At 39.8% G+C, this 12,859-nt stretch overlaps 1 protein-coding gene across 10 annotated transcripts in view; it reads left to right on the top strand.

The window, feature by feature from the left end:
- KIAA1217 (KIAA1217 ortholog) overlaps positions 1 to 12,859 on the top strand; it is a 354,324-nt gene that overhangs the window by 263,485 nt on the left and 77,980 nt on the right. The window lies entirely within an intron of this gene.

Genomic DNA, 12,859 nt, shown 5'->3' with positions numbered 1-12,859 from the left:
ACAGGCCAAGTGCAGGAGAAAGAAAAAAACCACAAACAGGGAAACAATGTAATATGAAGTATTTCAGTCAGGAGTTTTTAGATTTGAAATAAATAAAATAAGCCTTTTTTCTGTGTATTGCAGGCAGAGTCACAGATATGTGTGTGGATTTATTAGCCAAATAGGAGGTAATAGGTTGTCATCATCCCACAATGTTTTTCAAGTTGTTCCTGGAACTAATTAATAAAATAGTTTGTTTTAAAAGAAAGTCTAAAAGAAAGTAAAAAATAGTTCAGTTTTGTACTACTATTGTTATTATTATGTGCATTTCCTTTATAATAATGTCCTTTTCAATCTCTTCTACCGCTGTATTCTAACTACACCATCAATAATGTTCTGAAATTTTACTTCTGTGACACTTGGCATGCTGTGGTCCTGTTTACTTCCACCTGTAAAAGGGGAATGTTTATTTTTAAAAAACAGGATACTGTTTATAACTTCAATTTTAAAAGTGTCATGAAGGTATTTCTGTTCACATGATTTCAAATAAGCTGTATATAATCACCTCCCTTTCCATATCTATTTAATTTAATATAATTTAAATACAAATTATATTTTGATCCTCAACATAATTTCAGTGAGGAAAATAATGAACTTTTGTAAATTTTTATTAATTTTACATTGTCTATCTCAATGCCATTTTAGAAAACTGATGTTTTCTTTTTGAAATTCTAATTGTTCTGTGGGTTCCTATTTTACTAGCTATATATGAGTCAGTTTGTTTTCAAATTGTGGTCAGAATTAACATGGAGCCTGAGAAGGAATAACAGAAATGCATTTTGGCTACCTGACTATCATGGGTTTGTCAGTCAGGAGTAATCTAATAGGACATGGTATTCATGCGGAGTTGACCCAGAAAACAGTATTCCAATTGTGGGCCCATTTAAAATTTCAGCCACAGCTTTTGAAATGGAGGTCTTTCTTAGCTAAGAGGTCCACCAGAAATCAACGCTTGTCTCATCATTGTGCAGCCTGTAGACAAAGCAAGATATTAAAATAAATGAATTCACTGTGCAAGAGAAAATTAAATGTATTTTAAAATACCTGTTTGAAAGCTGGGAGCTTTTCCAGTGTGATAACTGTGGGAAAAAAATTATCTAGCAAAACTGTCAGTGAGAATCAGCTGAAACCTGGAAAGTGCTCAAAAGCTTTCAGCAAACTTCACTTGCAATTTGCCTGGAGGAAGCAGAACCTGCCAAGCATCCAGCGAGGTTACGCCAGCAGCCGCCTGTGCCCGTGCTGCAGCTCGCTGCTGTCCCTGCTGCGGTACCTCTGCAACGAAATGAAGGCTGACAAATATGTTCACTTGTAGTCTCTCACGTGGTACATCTGTCCAAACAACGGGCAGGATCCTTTGCAAGGGCAGGCACTGCATCCTCTGTGGGGATAGAGTGACCAGGGCTGTTGATGCGATGGGTCACAGCCCAGAAAGGCAGGGTGTGATCACAGCCTCCCTCTCCAGCAACAGATCCTTTGGTGCTCCTGCAGGATCAGGCTGTGTGCATGCAGGGTTGGATGAAGGAAGAGGATGGTAGAGGGAGGGATTTTTATAAATGCCCAAAGATTTGGGCTTGAGAAGTGACTGAGGAGGATGAAGCTTTATGGCTCAAGGGTTGTATTCATCTCTTCTGGGTGCCCCAGCCAAGGTGCCCAGACACTTCAGTCCAGATGAATGAGGAGCAAAGGATGACCAGGCTCCCTGCTGGTAAACCTGTGTCTAAAGTTAGGTGGTGTGGAAAGGCCTCTTCAGAAATGTCTGAGCCTGCCAACATTTGCATTTTATTTGCATTTGGTGGGATTACATAAAGAAGTAAAATTATACAAATGCTTAAGGATTGGCATGAGGAGGGTCTTAAGCAATAATGGAGTATTCTGATTATTATTTATTAGCCCCCAAATCCAAGTTTTGGCAGGCACAGATTTTAGTGTCTGATAAATTAGTTTGCTGCCACCTTATATGGAAATGCCATTACTGTTTATAATTGTAACGCCTCAATCTTTTGCAGCATTTCTTGCAGATGTTTCTGAAAGCCTGTTTAAAAAGAAATCCTGGGCCACAGTGACAATTTTACACATAGCAAAACCTTTGCGGAGAGATCATTGCTTTTCAGCTGGTGGTAGAAATAACTCTCTGTTCATGTGTATGCAAAATACTGTATGACACACAGAGAAAAATATAAGTACTAAAACTAGACTTAAATATTAAATTGTATCTTATTAATTGTTACTTACTATTTCTGAGCTAGAAATTAAAATAGACATGTAAAATCAGACAAAAGATGTGTGAATGGCCATAGACTTTATATGAGAAGCCTGTGATTTGCTAGCAGTGGCACTGCCCTCCCTGATTCCTTAGGGCATGATTTAAGCCTAATGAAGTCTGCAAGAACTTCAGTTTAGTTCATGGGAGAAGAACTCCCTGGGAACTGCATTTCAAGTTAAGGCTGAGTATAACTTTAATGTATTCAGTCATCTTAAAGAATTTTCCCCATCTTGTCTTTTTACAGTGTATGCAAAGCAACCAACATGTATAAAGGTCATGTAAATATTTGCTGTCGTGGTCAGATAGCTTAACAGGTCTATAGGAAAAACAGCCTGAAACAACTAGTTCCAATTAATGAATTGAAACACAGACCCTAGGAAATTATAATACTCTAATGTAGCTCAACTTTTCCTTCCAACTTTCCTAGACTTTCTTCTTTCCCATTTCTTCAAATTAAAATAGTTTAAGGTTTTAGACTTGGAAAGAAAAAAACATACACCTCTTACCTGAAATATTTTGTATCAAAAGAGCAAAGGAAGGTAAACGGAGATATTGACATATCAGAGTTTTTTCTGTTTCATTTATTGTCCCTAGATGATATGTGACAGGCAGGTATATGAAAGAATGAAATATATGCCTTCCCAGGCCAGCACTTGTGCCCAGAATTACTGTTTACTTAACAGATTCTTCCTCCTATAATACAATTTCTTGTGGTTACCTGGAACAAATGCTTCCAAGAAGCTAGAGCCTATTTAGTACATACTATCTCAACAGAAGCACATTTTGTCTGCCACTGAAAAGATGATATGCAGCATATTTTAGATCCTGTGTCACAGTGGAGCTGCATTTTTATGTTACAGGTTATATCAGCATGGATCTAATGGGTTCATTGCAGTGATACTGGAGTAAAAGATGTACAGTGTGCTAAACAAAACCATTAGGTATGCAAGTCTGTGTCTGTCACTGCTGTATCTGTTAAATGACTTTTGAATGCAACCTACATTATTTATTTGCACAGAAGTAATACTAAAGGACCTTGACTAGAAACTCTGCCTCACTGTATTGGGTAATACATGGTGACAAAATACTCCTATTTCAGAACTTTGCAACATGAACAAATCAGAACGAAAAGTGGTGAAGATTGCAGGAGAGGTAAGGTAATGAGTGTACAACCTGGATGAACTGAATAAAGCTATATCAGGGTGTCAGTGGCTATTCTCTTTATGCCAAATCATGTCCTCACAGAAGGTGTAATGTCTTTATCCAGCTCTACCATCACTTCATATTCTGATTTAGCAGCAGCAATTTGAGCCTTCAGCATTTGGTGTCTGCTGGAAGAGGGATTTAGCAGATGGAGTAGCTTGTACAGGACAAACTACCCTTCAGAGGAAAGGTAGGAGGCCAGATGGAGCTGTCTCATAGGTCTTATCTAGCACAGGAGCTATCACTCAGACAAATCTGATCTCATTTTTGTGTTAGGTAAAATTTGTAAGTCTACCTCTAATACAGTAAGTCACACAAACACCAGAGCCTTCCATTTGCACGTGGGCATGCAAAGAAAAAAATTGTATTGCAATTCCATGCATTGTAAGAAGTGTAAGACTTTGGCCATTTTGAGAAGCATAGACATTGCATTTAGGATTTGCTGCCAGGGCTGACAGTGAGTCCCTGAATGAGGACAGCTTTTGGATTTAATTGTTGCTCCCAATCCTGTATTTAGGTAGTGGTTCCAGTGCATAGTTACTACGCTGGGCCTGAGTTCAGGTTTCTGTTCCCTGAGGGAAATACTGTCATCTTTGTGGTATCATGTAAGACTGTCGCTTGTTCTCTCTCTCTTTTCTGCATTTCTGGCTACAGAGTAGCCCAATTCAAACAGGGTAAGAACGTAATCACTGCATCAGAGGCTTGTTGATAGCTGGCTGATTAGGGTGCTCTCTTGGGACAACAGGGGCAATGGTCTGAGCAACTCGCAGGATGGCAGCCCCCCTGGATAATTTTTTAACTACTCAACTGTTTCATAGGAGATAGGCTCTTGGTACCATTGCTTTGCCGAATTACGTTCTGTGATGAATAGACCATCTGTGGGTATCTATCCAGAATTGTGGATGTTGTTTATCCAGGCTTTAACAAGGCCTTTCCATCTCTCAGAGCCTCCTTGTTGCCATTGGGGGAGGGAGGGGTAGCCTTCAGGGTGTGTAACTGGCAGCTGGGTTTCAGATGTGTTCCCTAGGGCTGGACTCTGAGGCCAGTGATTTATAACATCACAAACCTGTTTGTTGGCATAGAATGAACCACCAGTAGGGTCAAGTCTGACACTAAGGTTGAGACAGCATTTAATGTGCTGGATGGTCAGATGGCCACTTCACCAGGACCCAATGTACCAGAGAAATGCACTGGCAGGAACTTTGTGAAACTTCAGAGAGGCAAATGCAGCCTTTCATCAGGAGCAGAACAGACCTGCAACAATGCCAGCAGGGGCAGGCTGGCTTGGTAGCAGCTTTGCAGAAGGACTTAGGGTGTGACAACAGGAGACTGTGTGTTAGCAGCATGTCCGTGCAGCAGTAAAAGCTGCATAGCTGGCTATTTAGCCAGCAGGTCAAGAGAAGTGGTTATTCCCCTCTTCTCACCATTTGTGAGGTTGCACTGTGTCTGGTTGTGGTTCCCCAAAACGTGAAAGATACTGACAAACTGGAGGGAATGTAGGAAATGGCCTCTTGGCATTCTTCTTCTTAATCATGCAAACTAAGGTCTTGGGTCCAAGATCCTGTCTAAAGTAGCTTGTGACAACTTCACACAAAGTCAAGCTGTTCATTAGAATTTCTGGTGTGGTGCTGTAACCAGCTGTGCTCTTACATGCTGATGGCTCAACCTCTAAATTTGTTACTGACAGAAGTGAACCTTTTAGAAAATACATAACTTAAGAAGTATTGAAGAGAATTCCTACTGTAAATACAGAACATTTGATAAATGGAGCAAAACTGCAAAGGCATTCACGGCCTACGTGACTTTAATGCTTCATGGCTATGGATTATTAAAATGGTCACATTCTGCCCTTGAGCACGTCAATTCTACCTTGTTTAGGACTAAAAACCAGAGTTCATAAAAATAGTAATTACTTAAATAATGAGTTTGATACAGCTGATTTATACAGAAAGGAAATACAATTGGGTAGGATCTCTCTTTCTTCGTGTTTATTCAAGAGGAAGTACAAATATTCCAAGAAATTTAATTGATATTTTCTTGTCTTGTTTGCTTTTGCCCCTTTAAACGTTACTAACAAAAATGCTCCTGTGTAAAATACTTGATTACAGTGGCCTTAAATGTTTCACATATCTCCATAGTCTTTGGCAGACACATTCTTTGCAACTGTGCTGATCAGCTTGGCACCTTTGGCTGGGAGTCAACCATGGCTTACTGGCTCCTTCAGAGGTCAGGGGCTCAGCTTCTGGTGGACAGAAGCAGAGCCTGCATGGGCACATCCTGTGCCTGTGTGTGTGGAGTTCTCTGATTTTGCTATGCTAAACTAAGGAATGTGAACTGGAGTAAATGCAGCATGGCAGAGCCTGTGAGCCCTCTGAAAAATAGCTCTGGTACACATGAAACTTCTTGTTCATCTGACTGAGTTGTTCAGTTGTCAATTTAAAAAAATCTTTTTCATTAAGTATCATAGGGGTTTTGTGTTCTTCCAAGTTTGCTGGCATTGTTTTGTCAGTTTGGGGGGTGAAAAGTCACCCTGATGGTCAGTTGGGCTATTCTGTGCAATGGAATGCAATTATTGTCCAAAAGTCATCCTGCCAGAACATTGGTTTCCACCTGGGGAACTGGGTTAAACTGAAATGTTCTCTCAGGATGTCTGGATGATAGAAGTAACTGTTTACATTAGATGGACTTGCTGGTATAGGTATATAGACAAAGTTGTCTTTTGGCAATAGGCTTTTTCGCAGGTTTTATCGGGAATCAGATGGGGGAAATACTGGGGGGTTTAGGTTGAAAAAGTTGTCCATTTATTTTTTGGTTTTTACTTATTCTTAGCCAGCTAAATATATTTGTCTGTAGAAAAGTGCTGGTACTTTAGTGGCAGTTAAAATCTTTATTTTTCATAACACATTGGTAGAAAACTTATGTGACTATGGAGTTTTCCATCTGTCTTTTTCATTAAGTAACAAATTATTGCAAGTCACTCTAAATAGCAGAGGAGAATGAAATAGCAGTAAAAAGTAGTACTGAACTAAATTAAACAGTTCCTGGTTTTATTGAAATTGTTATCAAACAGCTTAATATCTTGAACAAATCTTTTCAGACTATTCTGCAAGAAAAAATAAATAATTACTTTTATTCATTAGAAGATTTACTTTTTTTATTCTGTCAGTACTTGAAGACAGCTAAATATATTTATAGACATTTTCTGAATGTGGAGGACAGATTTTCAGGAGGGAGTACTAACAGAAGTTATTATGAGAGCTTCAGGCTAGAAACACCACAAGGATCGTGGCAATGACCTCAGACTAGTTGAAACTGTGTGTGGTGAAATAGGAGAGTTAAGTCTTGAGGGTATGGAAAGTAAGAACTGCATATTGAGGAATTTCTTCCGTGCTGCACAAGTTGTTACTGTAATAAACTTGTGTCTGCATAACTTTGGCAGAATTTGGTGATATGTGTTTGCTCTGTTTATTAGATAGCTGGGGGGGAAGGAGGGATGGAGTACGGAGAACAATATGGGCCTATTCCATCCTTACAGTCTTATATATGACAACTTTGTCAAATGAAAAGCAAAGAAAAATTGGAAGTATCTTGAAATTTTAGTAAAAAAAAAAAATTGTTAACTCCACTTTCGAGGAAAGGCCTAGCAGTTTTTATTGTGACCCCCTGTGGATTGTCCTGAAGTGTCCCAACAGAAACAGTTACCATTCAGACTTTAAAGGTTATCCTTAGTTTTTAAAACTGATGCAAGTCTCAAGTAATGATTTGACATAAATATAAGTAAGAAACAAGGATGCTTTTTAAAACTTTTGCTTGTTACTGTTGCTGCTGACTTCAGCATGAGGGAATGCCCAAACAGAGACAGTGACTCAATGGACGTACGATGGAAGATCAAGCTAAACTAGCATGAAAAGACAAAGATTGCCCATCTTCTCAAAAAGATAAGGTTAACTGATGATTATATAAAGACTGAAACTACTCTAATGGCATTTCCCCCATTTTAGTTATACCTTGCTTTGCACCTTGGATTTCAAGAAGGTCCAGAGCTTCCAATGCATCCAGTTTTTGATTGCTGTAGTCCAACTAGCTTTACTCATTGCTAGAAATTTTCAAATTGGACATAAAATTTCCAGAGGATACATCCAATAGCTATGTTGAAAGACAGTAGGAGTGCCTTGTTCATGCCAGTGGTTTTTGGTTCTGTGGGAAGGTTTCAATGCTCCATGCCCAAGCATCCTACACCAGCCAAATAGAGATATTATCATCAATTAATACATCTCTTCAGCTGGATTAAGGTATTGCCAAATGCCAGTAAGATATTTCAGTGCAGAATTTTGCAAGACATCTTGCCTACACAGAGGGTGTCCTGTAGCTTCACAGAAAAGAAACTCATGAACTCAAATATAAGTTTTAACTGTATTCCATTTCATAACACTGAGGAGTTATTTAACCCTTCTGCCTCAGTTTTCTTCATTATAAGAGAATTATGTGGGAAATTGTATTTTTCCATTCAAAACCCATCATTTGAGAGAATTAACAGATATTTGTAAAGGTCACAGAGCAGGACACAATCTTGTTTGTTTACTTACTCTTGATTTATCACGTATTTAACTTTCCTCTCTTAAATAATGAATTTATAAAGATAATTTTTTTTAAACAAAAGCAAGTTGTGATTAAAGCTCTCCTAAGTATGTAAGCTGCCCTGCCCCGAGATCATTGTTAGCAATATAACCATGATAACGTGGTGCTTAGTCAGGGTTAGGTCAGCACTGTGTATGTGATGGAGATGCTGAGAGATGTGAGCTGGGTGGTTTCCTGACACCTGCATGACATCAGCTTTGCCGTAAGGAGTAAACCTTTGCCAGTTGTAACTCAGGAGTTATGGTCTTACCAATATGGGTGTTGTGCCAACCCTATTGTGGTTATACAGCTCCTTGCTCTAAAGCCAGACTAGACCCCATGAGTTCAGGTGAGATTGACCATTACGCTGTGAGAGATGCGTTCAGCTCCCAGGTGGGTTTTGCAGCCCAGCAGCACTATCTGAGCCGAACACCTTCTGTGAATGTGGTGAGTGTGCCTGAGCTCAGAGCTGTGCTGGGCTGAAGGCACAGGGTGGCTGTGCTGGGCATCCCAACCAAGCGCTGATGGGCCCTGCCACCCACGTCAGGTTAACCCTGCAACTTTCATTGCACTGTGTTGTGTTTCATGTAGGTCATTCCTGAGAGAAATGATAAAATGTTTTGCACATCCAGCCACTGACCCTTGGTAAAGAGGCAGTAGGAAATACTGTGTTTTGAAAGAGCTCTGTATATAGGGAAGGAAAGGCCAGTCATGTGGTGTGTTCACAGGATCATCATCAGATCTGGGTTTGATGCTTGTAAACCTTTCTTTGAACATGTTCTTTCGCCTCTCGGGTGTTTAATTTCCCCTTCTATAAAACATACCTCTTTGTTGTCAAGAATGTTGTGAAGCAATTTGTTACAAGGCTTATGTTACCAAGGCCCACATGTAAATGTTTTCTGCTGTGGCCTGTGTTTAAGTCTGTGGTCTGTTGCTTGTAGGGTGAAGAACGATCAGAAATTCCAGAGGTATTTCTGCAGCTAAGTTATACTGACATGACAAAGGGAATGGCTTAACATTCTAGTTCGTGTTGTAGCTGTAGAACAGCTCAGGGCTGGCAGTACCTCAGAGCTCCTGGAAGTGGGAGCCACAGCATTGTCTGACATACACTTTCAAAATTGTTACATGGTGTCATTCCCTCATTCACAGTCACCTTCATACTTGTTGTTCTAGAGTAGCAGGGAATTCTTTGGTCCTCTAGTCCTCTAGTTCTTCTAGTCCTCTTTGGTCTGTCTTTTATAAAACTAGGCACAATCTTCATGTTTTAGGTAGATCCATTGTAACAGAAGCGTAAGTCCAAGAGGGACTGGGGGGTACAGGGAGACAGGAACATCCCTTGTGTTTAACTGTCTTTCTAGCAGCTTTGCTGGCATATGTGCTGTGCCCTCAGAAAAGCCATGCCTGAGTTATATTCTGTTTCTTCTTGCTTTAATCTCCATGGGAGTGATTTTTTAGCTGAAGGTAAAACACACCTCAGAGCTCCAACAGCTTCCATGAAGTGGAACCTATGGGTATTGTCAGTGTTCAGAATTTCACCTCGGCAATGTGGGGAAGAAAAATAATGTGAATGATTTTAAGTAATGGATTTTGAGTCTCTTTATTTTTGTCATGCTCAAAAGGATTTTTATAAGTGAGTAGTTAGTTCTGTCAAATAGGAAATGCCCTAAAGCATTGCTATATCATGATAGGGATCAGACAACTCAAGAGAAAAGGCAGTAGTTTTTTTTTAAGGGCATGTGATTTAAAGGAGAATAAAGAAAAAAAAGCATTTATTACGGCTTTAAAATACCTTTTCTCTCTGTAGTGATATTGGGGCCAAAACATTTTTCCAAGCTGTATGTTTAAACTGTCTGTTTTAAGGCATAACATACATATTTGCTTTGAAAATTCAAACCTCAAGGACAACTGTAATTTTGCTTTGGATCAATATTTTGTGGGATCATTGAAGCACAGGCAGAATCAAGACTGTTCTGAAATGATTTAGACTTGTGTGTAAGGAAGATTTTTCAGCTCTACCACTTATTCTGTGTTAACAGCTTCAGTAGCTCAATATTCAGTGTGGTTTCAATGGTCTGAAATGCAAAATTAGCATTTCTACGTTTTTCACTAACTTTTAAACTGGGACGAGAAGAGAGTCACACCCAACTGCAAAACTGATATGCAAAGCCTGTCTTCTTAGCCAAAAAAATCTTTTTTGTTTGCTGCTAAATCTAAGAAGGTTTAAATGCCAAAACATAGAAGGTTCCTTATGTTCTTCATAAGAACTGAAAGCTATCATCAAAAATGAGATTGTTCTTGCATATCTTGGAAGAATGAAATAAATGCAATCATTAACTTGCTTAATTTTTTTTACAAATATAGTTAGTTTCTGAATCATAAAGAGTGTTTAGCTGCATATAATATTTGAATGAGCACTAAAAAGACAATTTTACCTAGAAGAACATAAAGAGATGAATGATGTCTCAAATTGTAATAAAAAAGAGAAAAATAGTTTAATAGCTCATTAAATATTGTCGTTAGAAAAAAAAGTCATAGGAAAACTCCTCTCAATCTTTGAAAGAAAAGTAGTTAAATTTCAGTCTGAATAAGTTTTTTCAGACAAAGGAAAATGGGAATTTGTAGTAGGATTCAAACGGGGTTTGATTGCAATATTAATGAAAGAAGTATTAGCTCTTGATAATAATATGAAGATTAAGTTAACAGCTCTATTTTATAAAAGCAGCCTAATATTAAATAATGGTTAGGTAATGTTGAGTAGTCTGTTTAATATCCAGGAAAGTTAACATCTTCCTTCGCCAAGTGCATGCACAATTACCTACATACTGGTTGTAAGAACATCCGACTGTTTGTTCCTTGCTCTGTAGCACCTATGGACAACATAGAGACAAAAATACTAAAGACTAAGGGGAGAGAGGGCTTATCTTGAAATGCCTTCTCTTCATTAATTACCTTTGTATTCTAGGACCTTGGCTTTTCCCATTGCTTTTGCTCAGTGTTTGTCTCTCAGCACCATAAACGGCCCATCCTGTTGCTGATGACTTTCAAGTGTGAATCACTGACCTAACCATCCAAATGTTGTGATTTGCTGAGATTTTCTGATGACTGATGGTAACTGCAGTGAGGACATTGTGTTCCCAGCCCTCCTGTTTGTATTGGTCATGGGAACACAACATTACAGTACATCCATGCTGCAACTGCTGTGGTGAATTCAGGTTGTGTAAGATGCTCTGCCAGGCTTTAGCACACCTGTGTTAATTATTGGTAGATGCTAAGGCATGGAAGCACAGAATCTTCCCAAGATTGGAGAGAATCCAATAGAGGGTCACAAAGATTATTAACTTGGTTGGAGCCTCTTTGCTCTGACAAGTTGAGAGAGCTGGGACTGTTCAGCCTGGAGAAGAGAAGGCTCAAGGGCAGCGATGTCATCAGTGTACAAAAGAACTGAAGACAGAGCCAGGCTCTTTACATTCTTGCCCAGTGAGGAGACCAGAGACAGCAGTCACCAAATGAAACACATGAGGTTGCCTCCTAACATCAGAAAACCCTTCCTCACTGTGAGATTGACCAAGCACTGACACAAGTTTCCCAAAAAGGCCGCAGAGTCTCTGTCCTAGAAGATATACAAAAACTGTCAGGACATTGTTCTGTGCAAGTGGCTGAAGCTGTCCCTGTTTGAGCAGGGTGGGAAGTGGACCAGATGACCTCTAGTGGTGCCTTTCAACCTCATCCATTTTGTGATTCTGTGATCTGCCATCTTTTTACACCACTGCAGAAGCTATACTTGCTCCATCTGGTACAGGCAGCAAGAGAATAAAGGTGTTTCCTGCTGGCACGATGCAGTGTTTAGAGACACCTGAGATGGCTCAGAAAGAGCACAGTGCACTCAACTGGGCTTACCAATCCCCATTTCCTTGTATCCAAACCAGTTCAGCTGAGCACTTGCTTCTGAATCTACTCCCTAGTGCTGTACATCCCAAGAAATTGTTTTGTTTCGTTGCAGTCCTGTGGCAGCTTCTTTCTTGCTGTGCAGGTCCTAATAAACATTCCCACACTGGAGATGCTTGTGAGAAGACCTTTTGGCTTTCTTTAGGAGCCAGGCCTGGCATGGCATCATCAACACCATCAAATGCAGACTGATTTCTTCTGTTGATTGAGATGGCTCTTAGTGCTTTCTCAGGGCTTTGGAGGTGGCGATGGCATGGGGCTGGGCTGTAGCAATGCTCGTGAGCCACGCTCATGCAGTACTGGCCAGTGGAGTACAGGCACCTGCTCGTTATACAGGAGTCAGCATAGGCCTGGCAGGGCCCACACAGGCATCATGGAAGAGGCACTTCGTAACCCTTCACTCGGTCCCTGGTCTGTATTATCCATGTTTCTTTCCAGTGTTGAGCATATCACAGCCTCCCATTCCCTGAAAATAGCTATATCAGAAAGCTGTTCTGTCTTGAGTGAATAAGAATGTCTGTGTTTTGCAGTATAAGATTACAGGTGTTTTTCCCCGAATGCTAAGCATGATTAACAGTCCTGTGAAACTGAAAGGATCCATAATTGCTCTTGTTTTTGTGCGGGACCTCAGTTTTACTCCTGGCAGGAGTTTCACATGAGGGTTTATGCTATATAATGTTAGCAAACTGAACTGTAAATATAAAATTCCTCATCTGAAAATGAAAATCTTGGTTTTATCGATAAATGTGAGGTTAAAATGCAAAATTTATGTATAAGGAAAGCTGGATGCTA

The sequence above is a fragment of the Lichenostomus cassidix genome, chromosome 2 (assembly GCF_008360975.1).
Source record: "Lichenostomus cassidix isolate B80296 chromosome 2, HeHo_3.0, whole genome shotgun sequence".
Classification (NCBI taxonomy): domain Eukaryota; kingdom Metazoa; phylum Chordata; class Aves; order Passeriformes; family Meliphagidae; genus Lichenostomus; species Lichenostomus cassidix.
The sequence above is the reverse complement of the archived record's forward strand: the minus strand, read 5'-3'. Positions and strand labels throughout refer to the sequence as shown.